This window comes from Podarcis liolepis (genome assembly GCF_965112155.1).
Source record: "Podarcis liolepis genome assembly, chromosome: 7".
Classification (NCBI taxonomy): Eukaryota; Metazoa; Chordata; class Lepidosauria; order Squamata; family Lacertidae; genus Podarcis; species Podarcis liolepis.
This window is the reverse complement of record NC_139561.1, coordinates 28,879,085-28,903,795: the sequence shown is the minus strand read 5'-3', so window position 1 is coordinate 28,903,795 and position 24,711 is coordinate 28,879,085. Positions and strand designations below refer to the sequence as shown.

The 24,711-nt window shown below is 46.7% G+C and overlaps 3 protein-coding genes across 6 annotated transcripts in view; 1 reads left to right on the top strand and 2 right to left on the bottom strand.

The window, feature by feature from the left end:
- CAMTA1 (calmodulin binding transcription activator 1) overlaps positions 1-24,711 on the top strand; it is a 706,892-nt gene that overhangs the window by 159,300 nt on the left and 522,881 nt on the right. The gene's annotated exons all lie outside the window — the stretch shown is intronic.
- ZBTB48 (zinc finger and BTB domain containing 48) overlaps positions 1-24,711 on the bottom strand; it is a 386,674-nt gene that overhangs the window by 293,572 nt on the left and 68,391 nt on the right. The window lies entirely within an intron of this gene.
- The window catches only part of UTS2 (urotensin 2), a 579,903-nt gene continuing 568,662 nt past the window's right edge, over positions 13,471-24,711 (bottom strand). The window contains exon 5 of the mRNA XM_083513365.1: positions 13,471-13,568. The gene's annotated coding sequence lies outside the window, so the exon portion shown is untranslated. The remainder of the gene's footprint in view (positions 13,569-24,711) is intronic.

The window sequence follows — 24,711 nt, the reverse complement described above, 5'->3', positions numbered from 1 at the left end:
TGTCATTACGGGAACGCGGAGGTTTTCCTTCGTCGCCTTAGTATTCACAGGGAATTTTGGCTTTTGCGTCTTTTCTTCAAGAAAAGCTCTTTCTTATTTTGTGAGCCTCCCCTCTCCCTGTTGCCGCTCTGCAACTTGGTTGATTCCCCCCCCCCCCGACTTTCATCCTTTGTACTGAAAGCAAGATGTATTTAATTGGCTTTGTAATGGACTTATTTATACTCTCTGTGTGTTGGGGATGGGGGGGGGAGGTTATGAAGAAGGATTTTGTGAGGTTGTTGGCTCATATTATTCCACTGAGAGGACAGCCAAGGGTCAAAAGATTATGGAGATAATGTATGTGAAAGGCTTTGATCTCTCCTGATGAAGCTGTAGGAAGGAGGAGGGGTGCTCTTCTTAATTTTGAGGCATTTGGAGGAAAAGGGAGTGGAAGGACGTGAGGTGAGTCCTGCTGGATCAGGTCAGAGGGGAGCCCATCTAGTCCAGCATCCTGCTCTCACAGTGGCCAACCAGATGCCTCTTCTGAGAAAGCCTCAAGGAGGACCCGAACACAAGAGCTCTCTCTCCTCCTGTGGCTCCTTTAAGCAAACCTACTTCAAGGGTTTGGGATGCGGGTGGCGCTGTGGGTTAAACCACAGAGCCTAGGACTTGCCGATCAGAAGGTCAGTGGTTTGAATCCCTGCAACGGGGTGAGCTCCTATTGCTCGGTCCCTGCTCCTGCCCACCTAGCAGTTCGAAAGCATGTCAAAATGCAAGTAGATAAATAGGTACCACTCTGGTGGGAAGGTAAATGGCATTTCTGTGTGCTGCTCTGGTTCGCCAGAAGTGGCTTAGTCATGCTGGCCACATGATCCGGAAGCTGTACGCCGGCTCCCTTGGCCAATAAAGCGAGATGAGCGCCGCAACCCCAGAGTCGGTCACGACTGGACCTAACGGTCAGGGGTCCCTTTACCTTTACCTTACTTCAAGGGTTTAACCTATATAATCCTGATGCAGCATCCAGACTCTTCTGCTGATCTTCCAGCACCCACTGCCTGGTTTTGCCCAGACTTCCCCCCCACCCCAATCCAGCAAGGTTCTGTTTATTTTTCTTACACACTCCGCCCCCCCAAATCATGAGGCTCTCTTGCCGAGAGTTGCAATTCTGGGCTAGGCTTTGGAGTAACTTGCTCACTATGGAAAGCTGTTGTCCAACTGTGGCAGTCAACATTAGCCTTCTCGCTAATGCTGCTGCTGCTGCTGATGATGATGATGAAGAAGAGTTTGGATTTGATATCCCGCCTTTCACTCCCCTTCAGGAGTCTCAAAGCGGCTGACATTCTCCTTTCCCCTCCTCCCCCACAACAAACACTCTGTGAGGTGAGTGGGGCTGAGAGACTTCAAAGAAGTGTGACTGGCCCAAGGTCACCCAGCAGCTGCATGTGGAGGAGCGGGGACGCGAACCCGGTTCACCAGATTATGACTCCACCGCTCTTAACCACTACACCACACTGGCTCTCTGATCTGTTGCCATGATGGCTTTGCTCTGCCTCCATGGCCAGAGGCAGTAGTGCTTCTAAATACCAGTTTCTGGAAACCACAGGAGGGGAGAGGGCTCTTGTGCTTGAGTCCTGCTTGAAGGTTTCCTCCTGGGGCATCTAGGTGGCCACTGTGAGGACAGGATGTTAGGCTCGATCAGGCATAGGCAAAGTCCGGCCCTCCAGGTATTTGGGACTACAATTCCCATCACCCCTGACCACTGGTCCTGTTAGCTAGGGATGATGGGGATTGTAGTCCCAAACATCTAGAGGGCCAGAGTTTGCTTATGTGGGCCATTGGGTGATCCAACAAGGCTCTTCTTGTGTTCTTAGGTTCTTACCTGGTCACTAGCTGAGTGTGCTTTATCTACATGGCTGTGGTGTGATGGGCCCACTCCTGCTGTCTTTGGATTTTGGGTGCTCCAATGCTTTTCACTGACCTCTGAATGAGTCTGAATCCCAGGCAGCCATGCTTCGTTGCACCTTCTCTGCCGTGGCTCCATTCAACATACAATATTCCCCCAAGAAGAGTTGTTTTTAGCATCAACTGTGCTTGGGAGAACTTGAAGTTCTTGCTTACGCCGGTGCATTTTTAGGGTGTGATGCCTGACCTTTGGTGATGCTCATGGGAGTTGTAATCCATCAGTACCCAGACAGCGCACCATTTGATGGACTCTTCTCTCTGTCGAAACACACTTTCCCCACCCTCTTGCATTTGGGGAGGAGGGGCGTTTCCTTTGGGATGCATGGTTCTCTCCCTCAAACCGTCCCATGCGCCGCCGTACCAGAAGGCTTCATGTACTGGACAGAGCAGGATCTGGACCATGAAGATCCTCTCTCGGACTCAATGGCTTGGCCTTTCCTTGTGACTCCAACGCCGGTTTTCAAATGGCTTCTGCTCAGGAGAGATGGTAGCTGGCGGAATTGTATGGATCCGGGATTATATGAGTGTCTGGTTATAATGGCCCCTTCGGCGCCATTATGGTTTAGCCTTGTAAACAGCATACATTTTAAGAGCTGCTTTAATATGTGCTTATACAACGGCCGCTAATGGGCCCTCCATATTCATTAAATCTATCAAGAGCTTCGTGTAATAGTTTTCTTTTGAAAACAAGCGTAAAAACTGTTAACACCGAGGTTTTGTAGCCCTTGTGGTCAGGCTCCACCCAGGCCGCCTCCTTCCTGCCTTTTACCACCCTTCCCTTGAAACAAGCCAGTGCATTAGGGTGCATTAGGAGGGAAGCTAATGCTTGTGGCTTTGCAGGCAGAGAGCTGGGGATGAGAACAGCAAAGGAAGAGGCTGGTTTCCGTCACAGCAGAGAGAGCAGATGGTGCTTTTCCAGCATCTTGTTTGGGTTTCAGAGGGGCCACTTCTTCTGGACATGGGGCAGAGCTAGGTCCAGCTGATCTAATGGAAGTTCTCAAGATGAAGCCTTCACCTCCCTCTCTCCTCCATTTCCTGTTTGTTACAGGGCCCTTATTTTGTGTGTGAGTCAGAGCATGAGCTTAAGGCGAGATCCCTGCAGCTGGATGAAGCCAAAGGACAATCTATTATTTATATTTATATTTATATTTATATTTATATTTATATTTATATTTATATTTATATTTATATTATCTATATTATTTATATTTATATTATTAATATTTATATTTATATTTATATTTATATTTATATTTATATTTATATTTATATTTATATTTATATTTATATTTGTTGAATGGTTTCTTTAAATGTAAAGGTTCATCATTGTTCCACTCAGGTGCTGCTGAGTTGTATTTGATTAAGGTGTGTCAGCATCTGGGTAGAGTATATAAGGAGCAGCATCTAGCTCTCCCATTACCCTGGGGGATGGGTTGGTGGTTGGGTCTGGTTTGTTGATGTATTTAGTGTAAATGGAGTTTTTGTTTTTCTTATTAAAACCTTCTTTAAGTTATTTTTGAGTCCTTTCTTTTTAATGCATGATCTCCCCAGCAAGCTCTCTGCAGCGTTACTATACTGCAAAAAGCCAACATCTTTGGTTATGGGCCCAGCTGCTGAGTGGATGACTGCATATTTTTGGACTCTGAGAAAGGTTTGAAAACTCCTTTTCCTGTTAGCGTAGTTTTTGTGGGTCTGGAAGAGTTCCAGAATGGTTGACCGGGTTCCTGAAGCTGAGAAGGCTCTGGTCTTCCCACAGCTAACAGATGAGAACTATAGTTTATGGTCTTTTCGGGTGGAGGCGCTTTTGACCTCTAGAGAAGTATGGACCTATGTAACTGATGACCCTCCTGACCCTGCAACTAATGCTTGGTCGAAAGGAGATGCAAAAGCCAGGGCGATAATTAATTTGGCAGTCAGCGACCAGCAAGTAGTCTATATAAGAAATAAGAAAACTGCCAAAGAAATGTGGGACAGTCTTGCAGCAGTGCATGTTAGAAAAGAGTCAGCGTCTGCACTGACGTTTTTCAAGCAGTTGTACCAGACGAAGTTGCAGCCTGGTGGTGATTTGGCAGCACACTTGAGACTTCTGGAGGCAATACGCGGCGAATTAATTCGAAGGGACATGGAGGTACCTGATATTCAGTATGTTTTTATCATCCTTTGTTCCCTTAATGAGGACTTTGATGGTATAGCTAGCCAGATATCTGCCGTTCCACCAGCACAATTAACTGTGGAAGGGGTAACGGCAAGATTAATGGGCGAGTTGGATAGAAGGGAGGCTTGTGCCATAAGCACTCCTGTTTCCAGAAAGAATGAGGAACGCCATATGCAAACCTGTGATGATACAACTGCATTTAAAGCTGCAAAGCGTTGTTGGTTCTGCAATAAGCAAGGACATTTTGCAAGGGACTGCAGATCCAAAAGAAAGCAAAGTACTCCCAAGCCTGTTTCTGTTCGTCAATCACGGTCGTCAGCCCAGCAGCCAGCATCGTATAGTAGAGACAGAAACGAGCCGCGAGCTTTTCACGCTCGGACTAAAGATCGTAAAAGAATTAAAGATGCCAAGTGGAAGTCTTTTGTTATCGACTCAGGAGCATCGCAGCACGTTTGCAATGATCGAAGCTTGTTTATTTCTTTCGAAGAGGAAATTGGTAATGTACATTTAGCCAATTCACAAGTCTTGCAGTCGCTTGGCAGGGGTACTGTTAAACTTGACTCTTTAAACATTACAATAGCGAACTGCATTTACTGCCCGTCAGTGGACAATTTATTGTCAGTAAGGTGCTTTGCCCGTCAAGGCATAACTGTGCGTTTCTTAAAGTCTATGTGTGAGTTTTTCGAGGGGAACAAACGTCTATTGTATGCCCGGGAATCTGATGGTTTATATAGACTGTATTTTCGCACCTACTCCCAATCGCCTATAAATTGCAGAGCAGCACAGTCCAGCCAGGGGTTGAGGAATGTAAGGCCACATTCTGGGTGTATCCACATGGCGCACAGAATTCTGGGACACCTGAATTTTGCTGATGTAATTAAGACACAGAATATTGTCAATGGCCTCAACTTAAAACCATGTAAATTCTTTATGCAGTGTCTATCTTGTTGCAAGAATAAGATTAAGGTTGCACGCAAGGGTAGGTGCTCAGACAGGAAAGTAACTGAGCCATTTGAGCGTGTACATTGTGATTTAGTTGGGCCACTCCCACCATCATTAGGAGGTTCTAAGTACTGGCTTACTCTCATAGACCAGTATAGTAGATATTGTTGGACTTATGCAATAGCTGAGAAGTCCCAAGCATTTGAGAAGTACAAGGTTTTTTGCAACTGGGTAAAAACGCACTTTAACAAACCAATTAAGAACCTGTTTTCTGACCGGGGCGGGGAATTTGTTTCTGAGGATTTTGAGAAATTCCTGGAAGCGCAGGGGACTACTCATGAGTTATCTTGCCCCCGAAGTCCCTGGCAAAATGGGCTTGTTGAAGTTGTGCAGCGTGACCTGCAGGCAGGGGTTAAAACTTATCTGCACGATGCTAATCTGCCCAAAGACTTTTGGGCTGAAGCGCTCCATGCCTTTTGTTATGTTAGAAATCGCAGTTATCATTCTGGTTTAGATGTCACCCCCTATGAGAAGCTGTTTAAAAAACGCCCTAATCTCTCTGCAGCGTTACTATACTGCAAAAAGCCAACAATATTTATATTTATATTTATATTTATATTTATATTTATATTTATATTTATATTTATATTTATATTTATATTTATATTTATATTTATATTTATATTTATTACACTGATATAGTATACCACCTTTCCCCCCAAGGGAACCAAGGTGGTGTAACATGGTTCTCCTCCCCCTTTTCATCCTCACAACAGCCCTGCGAGGTAGGTTAGGCTGAGAGATGGTGACTGGTCCAAGGTCACTCGCTGAGCTTTATAAAAAGAACCCCTAGAGTACTTTATGCAAAAGTTAAAGCAACAAAAGCAAGAGAGAAATCAACAAACAAGAGCTTAACGCATACAAAAAGTTAAAATAGTAAAACAGGTTAAAGTTCCACATCAACTTTCTAAGCATCTGGGTGGGCTGGTCCAGACAGAAATGCTTTTAGCAGGTACCAAAAATAATGCAGTGGAGGCGCCTGTCTGATATCAATAGGCAGGGAGTTCCAAAGTGCAGCTGCTGCCATACTAAAAGACTGAGTTCTTCCAAAATGTACGTCTGTATTCTTACAGGAAAAGAGAGACTGTCTTTAGTGCTTCGTGCTGAGTTAAGACACAACCCAACTTCTTCCCACAACCCATCACGAATTTGCAGGGTTTGCTGACACAAGATGCAGCGATGGCCACCAACTTGGATGGCTTTAGAAGGCAAATTCAAGAAGGATAATTCTGGCCCTGATGGCTGTGTTCCATCTCCAGGGTTTGTGAGCCTCTGAATGCCCATTGCTGCCAGAGATCACAAGCAGGATGAATGCTTGCGCCCTCATCCTCCTGCTTGCTAGTTTCCCATGGGCATCCGGTTAGCCACTGCAAGGACGGGTGAGATGCTTAAGCAGATCAAGTTATTACAAATGCAGAATGGGTATCATGTGGCGCTGGTAGTAGTGCAAATTCCACTAACTGAAGTGGTCAAGTGGCCACATGTGGGGTAAGGTGGTCTCATAGGTAAACTGGTCCCAAGTTGTTGACATGTGAGATAAAGGGCCATCATAGTGTGTCAAGTTTATCTTTATTGTGTTTTAATATTGTAACCAGGCCTGGGACCTTATGGTTAAGGGTGGGACATTAACAACAACAACAACAACAACAACAACAACAACAACAACAACAACAACAACAACATGAATGGCAGGGGCACTGGAGGGGGGCATTTCACAGAGCTGCCCATCTTCAAAGGAACTGAGTTTCGGTCTCTTGTAGCTCTGATATGTCCCAGCACAATCACTCTTAACATAATTTTGGCAATGATTTAATGTGCATCTTCTTCTTCTTTTCTTTTTTCTTTTTTTCCAGAAAGCATTTTAATTCCCTGTTTGAAATGGGAAGGGGGGGGGATCCCTCTCCACCATAAATCAGAGGCTGAATCTTTTAACATTTACAGTTTTAAATGAATTCCTGCCGAGAGTCTCTTAAGCCAGATTTATATCTGATTTTGCATTGAACTGTGTCGTTATGAGGGCCTGGAAAAAAATCTCGTAGAAAATTAGGCGTAATGCGGAAACATGCTGAAGAGACAGTTCTTCAGAAATGTGGAACGTTATTATGTTTCAGGGATATTGGAGGAAGGATATGCAAAAAAGAACAATTACCATGGACATTTTCCTTTTAATGATCCTTGTACAATTCTTTGGCAGAAAGGTTTGCTGATGCCTCGTTATAGATAAAGGAAAATTGAGGGAGCGATGAGACTGGCCCCAAACAGTGTCCGAACAAAGAGGAGGGCATCGAGCAGAGCAAGACATGTGCGATCAGCTCAACCAGTCGGATGAATGTTTGTTCCCTGGACCAGGGATGGGTTGACGTCTCTTGCATGAGTCGCTCGTACATCTCGAGTTTACAAGGCTGTCTTGACAGTTGAGGCAGAGCTAATCTGCGCTGAGGGATCCTGAGTCTGCATTCTTGCTTCAGCAGATGGAGGAAGTGCCTTGCTGGATCCGGTTTTTACATTATTTTAAATATGTTTCTCCAGCATTCTTTGGAAGAATGCCAGATGGAAGTGAGGATCGACTTGGAAGCTGAATAGTGGCCTGACCTTTGCTTATTTATTGCCTTCACATCCCACCTTTTTCTCTAGGGAGCTCAAGGCGGAATAATAATAATAATAATAATAATAATAATAATAATAATAATAATAATTTATTCCCCGCCCATCTGGCTGGGCCTCCCCAGCCACTCTGGGCAGCTTCCAACAAAATATTAAAATACAGTAATGCATCAAACATTAAAAGCTTCCCTAAACAGGGCTGCCTTCAGATGTCTTCTAAATGTCTGGTAGTTGTTGTTCTCTTTGACATCTGGTGGGAGGACGTTCCACAGGGCAGGTGCCACTACCAAGAAGGCCCTCTGCCTGGTTCCCTGTAACTTGACTTCTCGCAGTGATGGAACAGTCAGAAGGCCCTTGGCGCTGGACCTCAGTGTCTGGGCAGAATGATGGGGATGAAGACGCTCCTTCAGATATACTGGACCAAGGCTGTTTAGGGCTTTAAAGGTATGCTGTTCTCTCCCCCCTCCCTTACTTAATCCCCATAACAACCCTGTGAGGTAGGTTAGGCTGAGAAACAGCGACTGGCCCCCAAGGTCACCCTGTGGGCTTCATGGCTGAACGGGGATTTGAACCCCGATTTGCTAGGTCCTAGTCTGATGCTCTAACCATTAAGACACACTATCTCTCTACCTTCTCTCCTCCCTGTCTGCAATATGCAAGGATCCCTTATGGCAGGGATGGGCAACAGGCCTTCTCAAGCCACACCCGCTCTTCACAGGCCACACCCCTTAACAGCCCTGTGTTCCACCTTCCCTGGATGTGTTTGCCTACCTCGGATGTGTCTTTTGACTTGGGATAAAGCCTCTTGCATGTCAGGATGGGGACAGAGATGTGCATAGGCATTTCTGACTGTCACATGGTTGGAATGTGGCCTAATGTATTAATGTGGGTTGCTGCATCCTCTTTTGCCATCTGCGCCCGCCCACACCCTTGTTGTTTTGGGATTGGAGAAAGGCCCCCTATGATGACATTCATGTAGGTCCTCTGTCCTCCTTGGTTCTTTGCTGGAATGAGTGGCAGCCCTTGAAGGCTCTGCTGGGAGGTGGTCTGGGATAAAACCCTCCACAGAGGTTTACTGGTGATTCCTCCCAGAGTGCTGGGATGGGCGGGGAAGCCAGCAGCCTTGAATCATGGAATTCATCCAATCCTTCCTGCATCTGGGATTACTTTCCTTTTGCCACACAGGTTCGTTACAGGGGAAATCCTCATAGCGGGAGCCTCATTAGTCTCTAATACAGCCTTTCTCAACCTGTGGGTCCCCAGATGTTGTTGAACTACAACTCCCATCACCCCTAGCTAGCAAGGCCAGAGCTCAGGGATGGTGGGAGTCGTAGTCCAACAACATCTGGGGACCCACAGGTTGAGAACCGCTGCTCTAATAGATCTCATCACTGTACTAGTCTAATGAAGATTGCAATCCCATGCGAGGTGGGAGTAACTCCCATTGAACTTAATGGGTGTTCCTGAATAAACATGCCCTGGGATAGGCCTCAGAGCTTCCGATGCCATCTAAGGGCCATTTCACCATTTATTGAACTACTGCTTTCTTTTTAAGCAAATGAAATGAGGAGTAGGCAGTGGGAATAATTCAGGGTTTCCCCATATTGAAAACACGGTCATTAGTGATGTAGCTGATGCTGAGGGCAGGAGTCAGACAGGACGGGGCACTTCACACATTTGAATGAAAAGGGCGTAGGAAGAACAGTGGTCCATCTATCTCAGCATCCAGATGCCTGTGGGAAACCCATGAGCAGGATTCAAGCACAAGAGTCCTCTCCCCTCCTGTGGTTTCCAGCAACTGGTATTCAAAAGCATTGCTGCCTCCGACCATGAAGGCAGAGCATAGCCATCGTGGCTGGTAGCCATTGGCAGCTTTCTGCTCTATGAACTTGTCCAATCGTCTTTTGAAGCCATCCAAGATGGTGGCCATCACTGCCTCCTGCAATCAGCACCAAAAAAATCAAGGAAGACAAAAACTGAAAATGAATTAGATATAGCCTCTGAGCAATGGACACTCCAGGGAGTCTCTTTACTTTGCCGATAAATTCCATCAGTGTCCTGGTTACCCATAACTGTTTCCAAAGTGTACAAAGCATAGCAAGGGGAGGAGGAAGAGCTACAGTAATTTCTGGGCTGGGTTCAGATCATGCTCTGTGTTACGGACACCCAGCAAGCCAAATACATTGTGGGCATCACAAGCGTTTATAACTTTATTGACACCAACATTTCACATACATACATACATACATACATACATACATAATTAAATAAATCCAGAACTCATCTAATACATTCTAGCCAAGTTGCAAACTCCAGTTTTCAGGAGAAAATATGACCCACCCCATCCAAGCTTGTTATTTAGAACACACACACAAACACACACACCCTGCTGCTGAGCTGTAAATTAAGATTGTGAAATTAGCAATTAAAAAAAAAAAAGATAATTACAGCCACCGCGCAGTATCTCGATTCGACTAATTTAGAGTCACTCGCTTGTATTACACACTGAAAGTGATTTTGGACAGATGGTCCTTGCAGAAAGGTGACTGCCTCGCCACGTCCTCCAGGGGGCCGTTTCTGCCGCTTTCTGAGCTGAACAAGGGGCTGCCGTTTGCTCGGCTTTGGCTTTTCATTAGCCAGCATTTTTGAATTGGAAGCTGCTGCTTTTTTTTTTTTTTTTGCTGGGGGTGAGGAGGGGATGTATTAAATTTCATTCTCGGGGATTCTCCGAGTGGAAGAATTTGTGTGATTTCTTAGCCAAATGGATTCAGCGACAGCTTGCGAGGCAGCAATAACAGCAAACGGGCTATTCCCACCTCTCCATCCTTCCTTGTGTTTCCAGACACTGAAAGTTGCTTGCAACGTGCTGCGGAGGTCTGTGCCTCGGCCCAAGTCAGGTGGAAGCCAGGTGCTCTTACCCTGTTTTGCAATTTGCCCGAGACGGATAGAGATTTACCTCCAGGAGAGTCGCAGCAAGATTCCAAGGACTTTAGTGGGTTAAAGGGTGAGCTGGGGAGCCACAGAACCTGGATAACTCCTTGTTAAGGTAACATCCTTAACACAAAAAAGATGTAGGGGGGAAAGCTGCAGGAAAAGGAAGGCAAAATGAGGAAAGGTGGTAGCATTTGTGGTTTAGGAAAAGGGCAATTGAATAGGGGGCGTGGAAGAGGTGTAGAAAATTCTGCATGGGGTGGAGAGGATGGTTAAGGAGAACATGCTCTCTCCCAGTGCCAGAACCCAAAGGGACCGCCCACTGAAGTTGAATGTTGGAAGCTGGAAATAACTAGTGTGGCATAGCAGGGGTCAGCAAACATTTTCAGCAGGGGGCCGGTCCACTGTCCCTCAGACCTTGTGGGGGGCCAGGCTATATTTTGAAGGGGGGAAAATGAATGAATTCCTATGCCCCACAAATAACCTAGATATTCATTTTAAATAAAAGCACACATTCTACTCATGTAAAAACACAGTTTCTCCCGGCCCGTGGGCAGTCCGGATTTAGAAGGCAATTGGGCCGGATCCGGCCCCCAGGCCTTAGTTTGCCTGCCCATGCGTTAGAGTGTTGGACTAGGCTGGGAGACGAGGGTTCCACTCCCCACTCAGCCATTGAGGTCCCATTGGGTGACTTTGGGACAGCCATAATCTCTCAGCTTAACGAATCTCACAGGGTTGTTGTGAGCATGAACTGTGGAGGAGGAGAACCATGAGCTCCTTGGAGGAAAAGGTCGCATAAAACGTAATAATTAAATAAGTTTTAGGACAGAAAAGAAAAAGTACGTCGGGAAAGACAAGTTGTGCAGAAAAGCCTTGCCAGATGGCTACTTGTGGTGTAGCTTTCTTTGCTCCTACTTGTGTTCCTCAGCAACTGATATGAAGTTTCTAGCCAACATGCATGTTGACTCTGTCTGCATGTTGAACCATTTGTGGATATTCACCACCTGTAAGAAAGGGAAGAGAACAACCCATCTTTTGGTGGTGAACCCAGGCATTCGGCTTTCATCTTCCAGGTTCTTATAGTCTTTCAGAAACCTGATTTGGTCAGAGGGGACCACAAGTTATGAGAGATGAGTGAAGGTACCATGAGGAAACAAATGGCTCTCCTCCTCAAGAGTAGGCCCTCTCACTCCAGCCTTGGTTACAAAGGATGGGGAAGCCCTTGTAACTCCCCTGTCATGAAAAATGGGGTCTCTCTCAATGTCAAAAGGGTCAGCCGAGGACTTGATGGGGCCGCGGAGAAGTGTCTTCACAGTCAGATGACTTCATTGGCTAATCGGAGCTCCAGATTCCTAAATGTCATTTTATAATGTCCAATTAAGGTATCAGTTTGAAGGCATCATGTTATTTTAATTGAAACCGGTAAGAGTAATCTGTTCAATTTTTCCAGCTAAATTAGCGGTACAGACCTTTTAACAGATACTTAATAGGACTTTGTTATTAATGGAAACTTCCTGCTGTGGGAAAAATCTAATGACTTGCCCTGTTATATAAATGGAAGTGGGTGGAAGGAGCCACCTATGAGTATGTAGTCCTCAGTGGAAGATGGTTGGTGGACTCTGGAGCTAGTGTCCTATCTCCTTGAGAAGATCTAGATCAGGGTGTTTAACCAGAGACCCTCCAGAGGACATTGACCTTCACATTCCATCAACACCAGCCAGCATGTCCAATAGGCACAATGGTGAGCCCTGGTCACCCTTGATATAGACTTCACAGCATTGAGGAATTCCGCCGCTCTGTATTGCCAACCTAGGGAGAGATTCAGTGTGGTGGTGTGGTTAGAGTGTTGGACTAGGACTTGGGAGACCTGCGTTCAAATCCCCAGGTGACCATGAAGCTCCCAGGGTCACCTTGGGCCAGTCACTGCTTCTCTCAGGGTTGATGCCTCAGCCTAGCTCTCAGGGTTGTTAGGCAGATAAAATCGGGAGGAGGAGGACTATATACACCGCCTTGAGTTCCTTGCAGGAATGAAGGTGAGATATGGATGCAATAAAAGAGAGGGGGGGGAATAGGACTGCACGAACAAGCTAATTTGCCTGAGTGTGGCTAGAGGCTTTGGGTTCTGTGAAAATGAGGCCAGGGTGGATACTTCTGTGGTATAAGAGTGTTGAACTTTGGAGAACGGGCTTCAGATCTCCACTCAGCCATGAAGCTTGCTGGCTGATCTTTCACCAGCCACGCCCTTGTTCAGCCCAGCATGGCATGTTCTGAGGTTAAAAGGCCTGCAGTACCATATGCACTGTCAGGAGTTCCGTAGGAGAAAAAGGTGAGAAGCCAATGTAATAAGTGAGTAAAATCTCTCTTAAGGGGCTGCTCCTGATCTGACTTGTTTTTGAGGCCTGCTTCTGTCCCGGCGGTATGGCAGGGGCTTTGTCCACACAAGGCAGCACTGGGCTGCAGATCTGACTCTGCTAAGTTTTTTGGAGGGGAGCAGCACACCGGCTCTCAATGCACTTCTTCAGGATGAGGGAATCTTCCTGCACTCATGAGCAAAGAGCTGATGCTGGGCTGTTCCTTTCGTAGCTTTTTTGCATGTTTTAGGATATCATGTTGAGACGGAGAGGGAGAGAATGCACATTTAAATATGTACAGTGGTACCTGGGGTTACATACGCTTCAGGTTATAGACTCCGCTAACCCAGAAATAGTACCATCACCGGAGGCGCCACCCCGGAAGCTTCAGGTTACAGACTCCACTAGCCCAGAAATAGTACCTCAGGTTAAGAACTTTGCTTCAGGATGAGAACAGAAATCATGCTCCGGTGGCGCGGCGGCAGTGTGAGGCCCCATTAGCTAAAGTGGTGCTTCAGGTTAAGAACAGTTTCAGGTTAAGAATGGACCTCCGGAACGAATTAAGTACTTAACCCGAGGTACCACTGTATTTAATGATAAATTCATATTTAAATATGACTCTTCCTATGCATTTAAGCAAAATTATCCTACTGATTTGTAAATGTATTGGGTTGGACTTACCAGCGAACCCAGGCCAAACAGCAAATGAAAGTTAAATATGCAGGGTGAAATATGAGTGAGCTTGCTGATGACGCCTACAGCTTCCGTCCCCAGGGATTAAGCAGGATGGGCTCTCTCATATCCTGCCCTGCATAGTGGGTGGGCTCAAAGCAAAAGGAGGTGCTGCCTCCCTTGTGGGTGGGTATTCTAGACCCCTTCCCTCCTAGAGAGCCAATATGGTGTAGTGGTTAGCATGTCAGACTACTAGGACTTCAGAGGAGCAGGGTTCAAATCAGGCTATGAAGCTCACTGCAGTGATATTGGACCACTTACTCACTCTCAGCCCAAGCCACCTCGCAAGGTTGTTGTGGGGAGAGGGGAGAGAACCATAAATGCCACCTTGAGCTCCTTGGAGGAAAAAGTGGGATAGAAAGCATTAAAACCTTGGTTCTCGAATGCCTTGGTACTTGTACTTTTTAGCTCCCAAATTCCAAAAGCCCGGAAGTAAGTGTTCTGGTTTTCAAACGTTTTTCGGAAGCTGAATGTCCGACACAGCTTCTGCTTGAGTGCAGGAAGGTCCTGCAGCCAATTGGAAGTTGTGCCTTGGTTTTCAAACGGTTTCGGGAGTTGAATGGACTTCTGGAACGGATTGCATTTGAGAACCTAGGTACGACTGTATGTGCCCTGTGTGGTGTAATGGCAGAACGTCGCTGAATATTTAGTGCTGGGGACAAGGAACATGGAGGCTGCTCTTGTCCTCATGACCTCCTTGCAGGGCTAGCTGGACCTTTGGATGGATCCAGCCTCAGGACTCTTTGTATGTTCGTATTGCCGGCTTAAAATCTTGATTATTTTTTTTTTTAAAAAATATTCATTTTAATAGAAACCTGTCAAACAATAAAATCACTCTTATACGTGGATAAATTAATTTTTCTTTCTTCTTTCTTTTTCTTTTGGTCTTTTTTTAATTCTCCAGTCTACCCTTTCCTTCCAACACACACCTATTGAGATTGCAAATCCTCTGTATAAAAAAAGAAAAGAAAGGAAAAAAATAGCTCCTAATTCAAAATGATGGATTTTTATGAGCCATTGGCACTTCCAGCAACGATTCATAATGACATGCACAGAACAAAGAAATATAATCAAATAAAGAGGAAAGCCCAAACGAGGGAGAGAAAGGGAAAGTAGTGGGGGTAGGGCAGGAAAAAATAAGAAAGAGAATCAGGATAAGGTAAAATATATTTTCAGTACAGTGGTACCTCGGGTTAAGTGCTTAATTCGTTCCGGAGGTCCGTACTAAACCTGAAACTGTTCTTAACCTGAAGCACCACTTTAGCCAATGGGGCCTCCTGCTGCTGCCACAGCGCCGGAGCATGATTTCTGTTCTCATCCTGAAGCAAAGTTCTTAACCTGAAGCACTATTTCTGGGTTAGCGGAGTCTGTAGCCTGAAGCGTGTGTAACCTGAAGCATATGTAACCTGAAGCATATGTAACCCGAGGTACCACTGTAATGCGGTCCCTATAACCAGGTCCATCTCCTGCCTCGTGAGATGCCCCCAACCCAGTTGTTTGTTGGTTGTTGTTATTTAACCACCCTTCACCCAGGTCAGGCTACAGCATCAAAACACATTAAAAACGCTTTAAAACAACTCAAAATCATGGAAATAAAGTGGGCCCCTTTTCTGTCTCTCAGCCTACCTTATGTCACAGGGCTGTTGTAGAGCATGAAGCTATGCGACCTGCCCTGACTTTATTGGGGGAAGGTTGGGTTAGAAATGTAAACGTGTGAATTTTCAGAATTTTCATAAGACCATCAGAAGAACCCCACAGCAGCAGCAGAACCAGGCCAAAGAGGGCAGTTTCTGCAGTGGCCAATCTGGGCAGCCCACAAGCGGGACGTGAGATCTCTGCCTTAGGGAATTTGCTTATAGAGACCCAAGTTACTGCTGCTGCTTTATATCTTTATATCTACTTGGAAATAGGTGCAGGGACTGAAGCTTGAACTTCAAAGGGGGTCTTTTGGCTTTTAAGGTAGGCCAAGATACAATGACATGGCGACTGGCTTAGACACATTCTAAAGGGGATTAGATAAGTTCACAGAGGAGAAACTCAATAAGGGAGGTGGTGAGTGGGACTATGGTGAGAGAACCCCTTCAAAGCTTGCCGGGAGCTCCCCAAAAGCATCTGGAGAAAAGTGGAGCCTTAGTCTGATCCAGCAGGATGCTTCTCATGAAAGTGTGTTCAAACTTGCATGCAGGTCTTGCTAGCAAACAGAGGAAAGAGGATGTGTTCTGTGGGAGCTTGAGGCACCTAATGGAAGCAGATCAGGACCTTGGACAGCTCCTTAGGCCCTGCTGCCCAGGGAAGCTGGAGTCCCTGAAGTCTTATGCAGACTAACCAGTCTTGATGGTTGGGAGGGTTAGAGTGCCAGGCTAGGACATGGGAGACAAAGCTTAACAACAACAACAACAACAACAACAACAACAACAACAACAACAACAACAACAACAACTTTATTATTTATACCCCGCCCATCTGGCTGGGTTTCCCCAGGCACTCTGGGAGGCTTACAACATATCTAAAAAACATCAGTCCTTAAAAACCTCCCTAAACAGGGCTGCCTTCAGATGTCTTCTAAAAGTCAGTTGTTTATTTCATTGACATTTGAAGAGAGGGTGCCACTGCCAAGAAGGCCCTCTGCCTGGTTCCGTGTAACTTCGCTTTTCACAGTGAGGGAACCAGCAGAAGACCCCCGGAGGAGGATCTTAGTGTCTGGGCTGATGTGATGGGGGTAGAGATGCTCATTCAGGTATACTGAACCGCTGCTGTTTTGGGCTTTAAAGGTCAGCACCAATACTTGGAATGGCCCTCGGAAATGTACTGGGAGCCAGTGAAGATCCTTTAGGATGGGTTCGAATCCCCACTCAGGTACAATGCTCACTGTGTGACCTGGGGTGCAAGTCATTGCATTTCAGCCTAAACTACCTCACAGGGCTGTGGTGGGTATTAAATGGTGAGGGGGAGAACCACGTACGCCACTTCAAGTCCTTGGAGGAAAAGGTGGGGGTAAGAAAGCAACAAACAAACAAACAAACAAACAAACAAACAAACAAACAAACAAACAAATACAGAGTCCACCTTCCAGAATCCAGGCCAATGACCAGAAAGACTCTGGGATGACTGGCAATCACTTTGACTCTTGGTACTTGCCCTTATATTTTTCTTTGTTTTAATGAAATGTGTTATTTCCACAATGCAGTTGGCTTCTGCTCTTTCTGCATGCACGCTGATGCATGGCCATAAACCGAGCTGGCTGTGAGCCACGATGTTTGGGAGGGGAAATGTGGCTGCGGGGAATGTGTGTGTATTTGTGCGCCATGGGGCTGTTTGCACCTGGATTGCTTTCCGTTTGCAAGGCAGTGGACCAAGGTCCGTGCTGAGCTTCCCTTTGCCCACCTGTGGCTCTCTGTCTCTCTCTTTTGCTGGCAGTGTGGGCCGGTTCCGGATGCTGCTGCAGAGCCTCTAAATGAGTCAATTAGGGATGGTTTCACATGTTGATAATAAAAACCCCGCTTCTGTCTAATTAGGTAGGACATTAGTCGGTGTATCCTTCTTCAATTAGGAAAAAAATACATTTTAAATGTAGTTTTAATTTATTTGTGCCTTTAATTCAGTCACAACAGGGGAAAGGGATGGCGGTAATTGCCTGGGCTTGCTCACGAGGTTGGCTGTGATGGGAGCCCCGTGTTTGGGCTGATGGAGCTGGATTTGTTGAGGATATTAAAAGTCGGTCTCGCATCTGGCATAAATGACCGTCAGCCTAGCCAGGAAGCACCTGTGCCATGCCAACCTGTGAAGGCACCTCCAGGATAATGATGGAGGGAGTGTTGTTGCCTGCAAATGCCGGACAGGCACCATTCCTTGGCCATCGTGGGGTCTGCAGGCTTGTGTGGCACCCACTCAGGAGGTCTTTGGAAGGCAGGCCATATCTTCAGGATAATGCATTGCAAAGGTAAAGGTAAAGGTAAAGTGACCCCTGGCCATTAGGTCCACTCTGGGGTTGCGGCGCTCATCTTGCTTTATTGGCCGAGGGAGCCGGCATACAGCTTCCGGGTCATGTCGCCAGCATGACTAAGCCGCTTCTGGTGAACCAGAACAGCGCACAGAAATGCCGTTTACCTTCCCGCCGGAGCCTATTTATCTACTTGCATTTTGACGTGCTTTCGAACTGCTAGGTTGGCAGGAGCAGGGACCAAGGAACAGGAGCTCACCCCGTCGCGGGGATTCAACCTCTGACCTTCTGATTGGCAAGTCCTAGGCTCTGTGGCTTAACCCACAGTGCCACCCCCGTCCCACAATGCATTGCAAAGGCATGTCCCAATTAACTCGGGACAGTTGAGGGGTATGCCAACATCTGAAAGGCCAAAGTCTACCTGCCCTGTCAGAACTGAAGGGTTTTCCAGAGCTTGATGCTAGATCGATTTTGCATATTTCCCAGTCAGCACCTCTTACCCCCAGGGAAAGAATCACAGTTCCTCTCTCTCTCTCTCTCTCTCTCTCTCTCTCTCTCTCTCTCTCTCTCCGTGTGTGTGTGTGTCTGTGTGATTCCAAAGCACTCCTGTGCTGCTTTATATTGTAAATGTCCAATGTAGTTTACAAACAGAAGAAGAAATACAACCAATAATGCAATTAGAACTGTGCAATAATGACACAATGTATGTTCAAATAATGTCCCTGCTGATGTGAAGGACCTGTATCGGTGGTTATCACAGATGAGTTTGAGAAAGAAGTGTTCAGATGCAGAGGAGTGGGGGGGACGATGACACCCACTTGTCCCCCAGCACAAACGCTGGATAAAGACATCTCCGTTAATTGGAGGTGAGCTGGATGGTGTCTCTTCGCATCAGTATTTATATTTCAAACTCAAATTTCCCAGACGCAGATGAGGGACACAGGTGAAGATTTTCCTCCTCTTCCTATGTTGTGGTTATTAAAAATGGGGAATTTAATTAAGAGAATTAGGAAAGGGGGAGGGGGACCTGCATGTCATTAAAGCTGCAGCGGAAAAGCAATGCCAGTGCGGCCACAGTTCTCCTTCTGAAAATGGCTTTTTATTGCACATAAAGGTGAAATTAATAAGACGTGGAGCTCAGAGTGGTTTCCAAGATCTCCTCTGTAGGTTTCTGGAGAGGCTGCTCTGCTTATGGCTTGGAATCCCTGTCCAACTCAGCAGTTGGTTCTTTATTGGGACAGTGTTTAGGGATGATGTTCCCTTCTTCTTTTCTGGGGATTTCCTGCTGTGCTTGGGTGGTGAGTGTACCTGAAACCTACCAAGGGCAGCAGTAGTGGGAGAGTGGTGATGGCAGCCAAAGGCTTATTCATGACCTCAAGGAAAGCCAACAATAATCTCACATCGACTCCATCATGCCTAGTAGCCATCAATAACCTTACCCTCCATGAATTTGTCCAGCCCTCTTTTAAAGCCATGCGAGTTGCTGGCCATCACTGACTCCTGTGGAAGTGAGTTCCACAGTTTAACTATGTTCTGCGTAAAGAAGTCCTTCCTTTGACGTGTTCAGCATTCAGGTTCAACATTCTGCTTCGTAGGCTGTCCACAAGCCAAACAATATCGTCTCCTGTTCATCACTCAGCAGCTTGTGGTTATTATTTCTCTTTGGTGCATCCAGACCAATCAACAAATGTAAGGAATGCAGAAATAATAAAAAGCAACAGAGCTCCGCTGTCTAAAGTGCATCTCACCCACAGTGACAAAGTGTAAATTATCCCACTAAACGGGGTCCGCTGGGGAAGGAAGCGGTGGCGGTGTGTGTGTGTGTGTGCGCGCGCGCACCGTAAGCGAGGTTTTTCAACATAAATTATCTAATTGCTTTATACTGAGTTGCTATTAGCCAATTAAATGGCGCTGTCTGGTGGCAATATGTGGAGAGAGCCACAAAGGGGGGGGCGGCTTCTCTTTGAATTTACGTTGTACCATCTGCATAGGGGGCCCTGGACCCAGAAGCTCCCAAGTCGCATTCAATCGGAGCAAGCACCCAGAATGAGATGGGCAGGTGCCATCTACCAGCCTTGAAACATGGTAGAGCTTTTTTTGGGGGGGGTGATGTGGAGTTGCTTCGTTGGCACTTTCAGGGCTCTTGTTTCAGTAAAGTGCGTGGCAGGGGGTGACAAGTGGCGGAGAAGATGCGGGTGCAGATGCGGCCCCCTCCATCCGTCAACGGCCCTCGCCCGCCTCCTCGACAGCCGCGGCAAGCGGACTCAGTGGCCTTGAATCATCAGCCAGCCTTGCTTTAATGCTGATGCCCTGAATAGCGAGCGAGCGGGTCCTCTTCAGCTGATGCTTGGAAACAATAACAACAACACAATCTGCGCTGTGCATATCGGGGGCTCGGACGGATCCATCTGCCGGCTGCATTTTGATTGCCTGGAATGAGGGCAAAAAATGGCAGATGACTAACCTCAAGCTGCTCCGAAAACGGGCCGAGAGAACACCTGCAACGACAGCCTCCTGAACTCCTCATTTTTAATGACTAATGGAAACGGCGGCGATGGCAAGAGGCGAATTACGTCGTGCTGTGTTCAGTCATATATACCTGCACAATCCTTTCAGCTGTCAGAACCCATCAGCGCTTGGAGTCGAGATGAAAGGATGCAATTTATTACAACCTGTTGCATGACCACCCTCGGCCTCTTGCTATTCGCCGGGGGATTCTTGTCTGCACACTGAAATACCACCCAGTGTGGCTGGAGGGAGTCGCGAGAGGGGTGGAGGGAGCCTTATTCTCAGCCCAGTGATGCTGCTGCTGCTGCTTCCCCCTCCCCAATGTTCATTGCCAAATGATTGATCTCTGCACTTGCATTCAATTCTCAGCGTACTTGGATCTCAGACACCCAAGATTCCAGCCCATAGCTCCTCTCTGCCCACTCTCCTCTTGGTTACTAGGGGTTGGGTGCTTCCTTAATCCTCCTCCATAGGCACTTCTCCCCTGGAGTTTGCAGTTCTGAATGGCCTGGGCTTGTTTCTGAAGCGGAAGTGATGCATTATTAATCCTCTGTTGTTTCATTCTGTGCTGTACATGCTTAGTTGGCCACAGGCTTTGGTTTGCTCATTCATGTCTGCCTCCCTCTCCTACAGCCGGGTGTGTGGAGGCATTGCTAAAATAACAGGGGGAAGGGGAGCGCAAAATGGAAAGAAAACGCTCTTTGACAAAAGGATCTTTGTGCAATGGGTTTTCGGGGGGACAGTCTGGATGACACTTGGGGGTCCCTTCCAAACCTGTGATCCTGTGTATGTGGAGATGGATTCTCTGAGAGGAAGCCTGCTGAACCAGTCCTTCTGAAGGGAATGGCCTTGGCAGGACAGTTAAGTACTGCTATTTGCATGCCTAAGAGGTTGCCATAGAGACAAATGGGGGTGTTTGTAATCCCCCCTCCACCTAGTTGGAAGCCACATAACCTTGTAAGTTGGAAGGATAATACCCAGAGTTTTGGCTGATGCTGGAAGCTGGAGAAACAGAGGATTGCCTTGCTCTGTGCTGGACTCAAGAGCTGAGGTTAGGGGCGGTGTTAATGCTGTGAGCCGCTCCATCCTATTTTCAAGTTGTATATATGTGCGAATAAAAGCATATATTCCAAAGGCACCACACATCAACCTTCCTTCCAGGGAAAACAAACCCCCGGGTAAGAGATGGAACCTCTTGGCTTCTCCTGCTGCTCAGAGATTGGCGGTACACATTGTTGTTTAATCGTTTAGTCGTGTCTGACTCTTCGTGACCCCATGGACCAGAGCACGCCAGGCACTCCTGTCTTCCACTGCCTATCGCAGTTTGGTCAAACTCATGCCGGTAGCTTCGAGAACACTGTCCAACCATCTCGTCCTCTGTCGTCCCCTTCTCCTTGTGCCCTCCATCTTTCCCAACATCAGGGTCTTTTCCAGGGAGTCTTCTCTTCTCATGAGGTGGCCAAAGTATTGGAGCCTCAGCTTCAGGATCTGTCCTTCCAGTGAGCACTCAGGGCTGATTTCCTTAAGAATGGAGACGTTTGATCTTCTTGCAGTCCATGGGACTCTCAAGAGTCTCCTCCAGCACCATAATTCAAAAGCATCAATTTATCAATTTTTCGGTGATCAGCCTTCTTTATGGTCCAGCTTTCACTTCCGGGGGTGCACATAACATACCAATATATATATATATATATATATATATATATATATATATATATATATATATATATGGGGTCACATTAAAGTGGGGAGGAGTAATATGTGGAAGTGTGCACCCCGATAACACCGAGAAGGGGAAAGATGCAGATGAAGTGATGAGACTGGAAGTTGGAGGGAAGTGTACAGTGGTACCTCGGGTTACAGACGCTTCAGGTTACAGACGCTTCAGGTTACAGACTCCGCTAACCTAGAAATAGTACCTTTTGGTTAAGAACTTTGCATCAGGATGAGAGCAGAAATCGCGTGGTGGCAGCAGCAGTAGGCCCCATTAGCTAAAGTGGTACCTCAGTTTAAGAACAGTTTCAGGTTAAGAACGGACCTCCAGAACAAATTAAGTTCTTAACCTGAGGTACCACTGTACACGCTCGAATGCCTTCTTTCAGTAAGTTCAGAGGTCCTCCTGGCTCAACAGGGGAAGGGGCCGTGTGTCAGTTGTAGAGCATCTGCTGTGATTTGCTAAAGGCCCCAGGTCCTTGGCATCTCTGGGAAGGCTTGGGAGAGGCTTCTGCCGCAAAACCTGAAGAGTCGCTACCAGTCCATGTGTTTGGAGGGTCAGTGCCTTGACTGGGCGTAAGTCAGCTTCTGGCATTCCTATGAACTCAGCAGGAGCGGGACACAGCATAGACTGCATCTCCAGAACCCTGAAATAACAGAATGGGGAAGCACATTCGTTCTGCACTCTCTTCTCCATAACATAGAAGGCTTATCCCGGCCCCTAGTGCTGCCCATCTCTTCCCCCAGGGAGATGCACATCAAAGGAGTTGCCCCTCCAGGCCAGGATTGCCTCCTACCTGATGGTTGGCTGCAGGTGGTATTCAGGGGTCTACTGCCTGCCTAGGGAGGCTTCTCACGGCATAATGTAAACAGGGTTTGACTGTGTTTGTGGATAAGGACCTGGATGTTGTGCTGTAGTCCCAAAGAAAAAGGAAATTTGAAGAGATCTCCCGGAAGGCGGTAGACTCTCCTTGGAAGTTTTTTAATGGAGGTTGGGTGGCCACCTGTCAGCGATTCTTCATTTGTGATTCCTGCATTGCAGGGGGTTTGACTAGATGACCCCTGCGATCCCTTCTTACTCTGCGATTCTGTGATTCTGTGAACAAAAGAGGTGGAAGTGGCACCCTTCTGGAACTCAGGGCAGGGTATTCTGTAGTGGTTAGAGACCCAAGGGAGTGGGGGAGAGAGGAATCCTGCAATACTGATTTCTGAGGCGGCACTAAGACTTCTTTTTTGCCCTCTGTTTCTTATTTTCTTTCATTCTTCCTTTCATGCTGCAGTTTCAGTGCAATCTTCACAGAGAGAGAGAGAGAGAGAGAGGAAGGAAGGAAGGAAGGGGGGTGTATAGCCACATTGTGCAGGAATTAGATCCGACTCTGGTGACCTTGGTACTGACATCCTGGCTTTTGTTTGCAAAATTGGGCAGAATGCAAGTGACAAATGGGGAGATAGGAGACAAACGCAAACAATGAGCCTCTCCTGGAAGGGACAATGGATGGGGCTTAATTGATTTTCCTTTTCTTCTTTTCCTTTTTTCTGCGAAGACATTGATTTGACCCTGTAAGACACACAGAGAGCCGATCATTAGGGGGCTTAATGCACATCGAAATGTGGTTTATTATCGCAAAAACCCTGACTGCACACGTGGCAGCTTTGTCTTTTAATTATTATTTTAATGACATCTTTGTTATCTCCAGGCCTGCAAAATCTTTCTGCTTCTCCTTCCCCTCCTCCTCTGCTCGCTCAGTTCTCTCTCCTTTGCCCCCCCCCCCCTCTTTAAGCACCATAAGCGATGGGACACTTCTGGAGACTGGGGAAGTTGAGGGTGGTGCAGCTAAATGAAAAGGGCCGCCACTGCAGCTCTAAAGCCGGCGGGGAATTTCATTTCACTGTTTCTACCCTGTGCAGTTTGTGAGAAGGAAAACACCCTCAGAGATGCACAATAATTTATGTATTTTTTTAAAAGCACAAAATCCCCAAAGATAACAATGGACAAAGAATGCAAACATCCAATTGCATTTATAGTTGCCAAACACATATAATAAAGAGGATGGGTTGGGTTTTGCACAGAAAACCCAGATAACTTAGGGAAGGGTCGTAGCGCAGTTGCAGAGTATCTGCTTTGAGTGTAAAAAGTCCCAGGTTCAATCCTAGAAGGCGTTTTCAGGCAGGGCTGCAAAAGACTTCCTGCCTGAAACCTTGGAGACAATACAGTGTAGACAATACAAAGCTAGATGGTTTCCTTGAGGAGATTTCACCCCTCCCATACCCAAGAATCTCCTGATGATCTCCTGATGGTCTCTGCTGACTCTCCAGAGAGGAGGAGGCGTGTCCTGCCTATCTACTTATTCTGCCCAGCAACATATCTGTGTGTGAGTGTGAGAGAGAGTCAGTCAGTCAGTGTATCGGAGAAAGTGAGAGTGTTAGAGATCCTAGAGATAAGATTGCTGCTAAGTGCAGCTGCAGACTCTCAGTGTAGCATTGATTTATGCTTAAAATATTCAGCTCTGTATATAGTTTTGTATCATAGTTGTAGTTACAGAATAAAAGGAAGATATTCTACAGAGCTGCTCTCCGAGTGGTTTATACTCTGCAAGACTCTGCAAAACTCTGCTGCGCAACGACTGTATTATTGAGACAGTGAATCCGGTGCTCTCAGCTCTAAGCTGTGAGTCCACAGCACTGTGACCTGTTCCTGTGAGAAAGGAGGTCTCTGGCGGTGCTACTCAGCTCGCCTAGCCCAGTCGGGGTTGAGGTGCATGAGTCCAGTTGGTGCACTGGCTCTAGGGCGATGCTGACATTCCTACGGTCCTATAATCTTCACTTTCTACAAG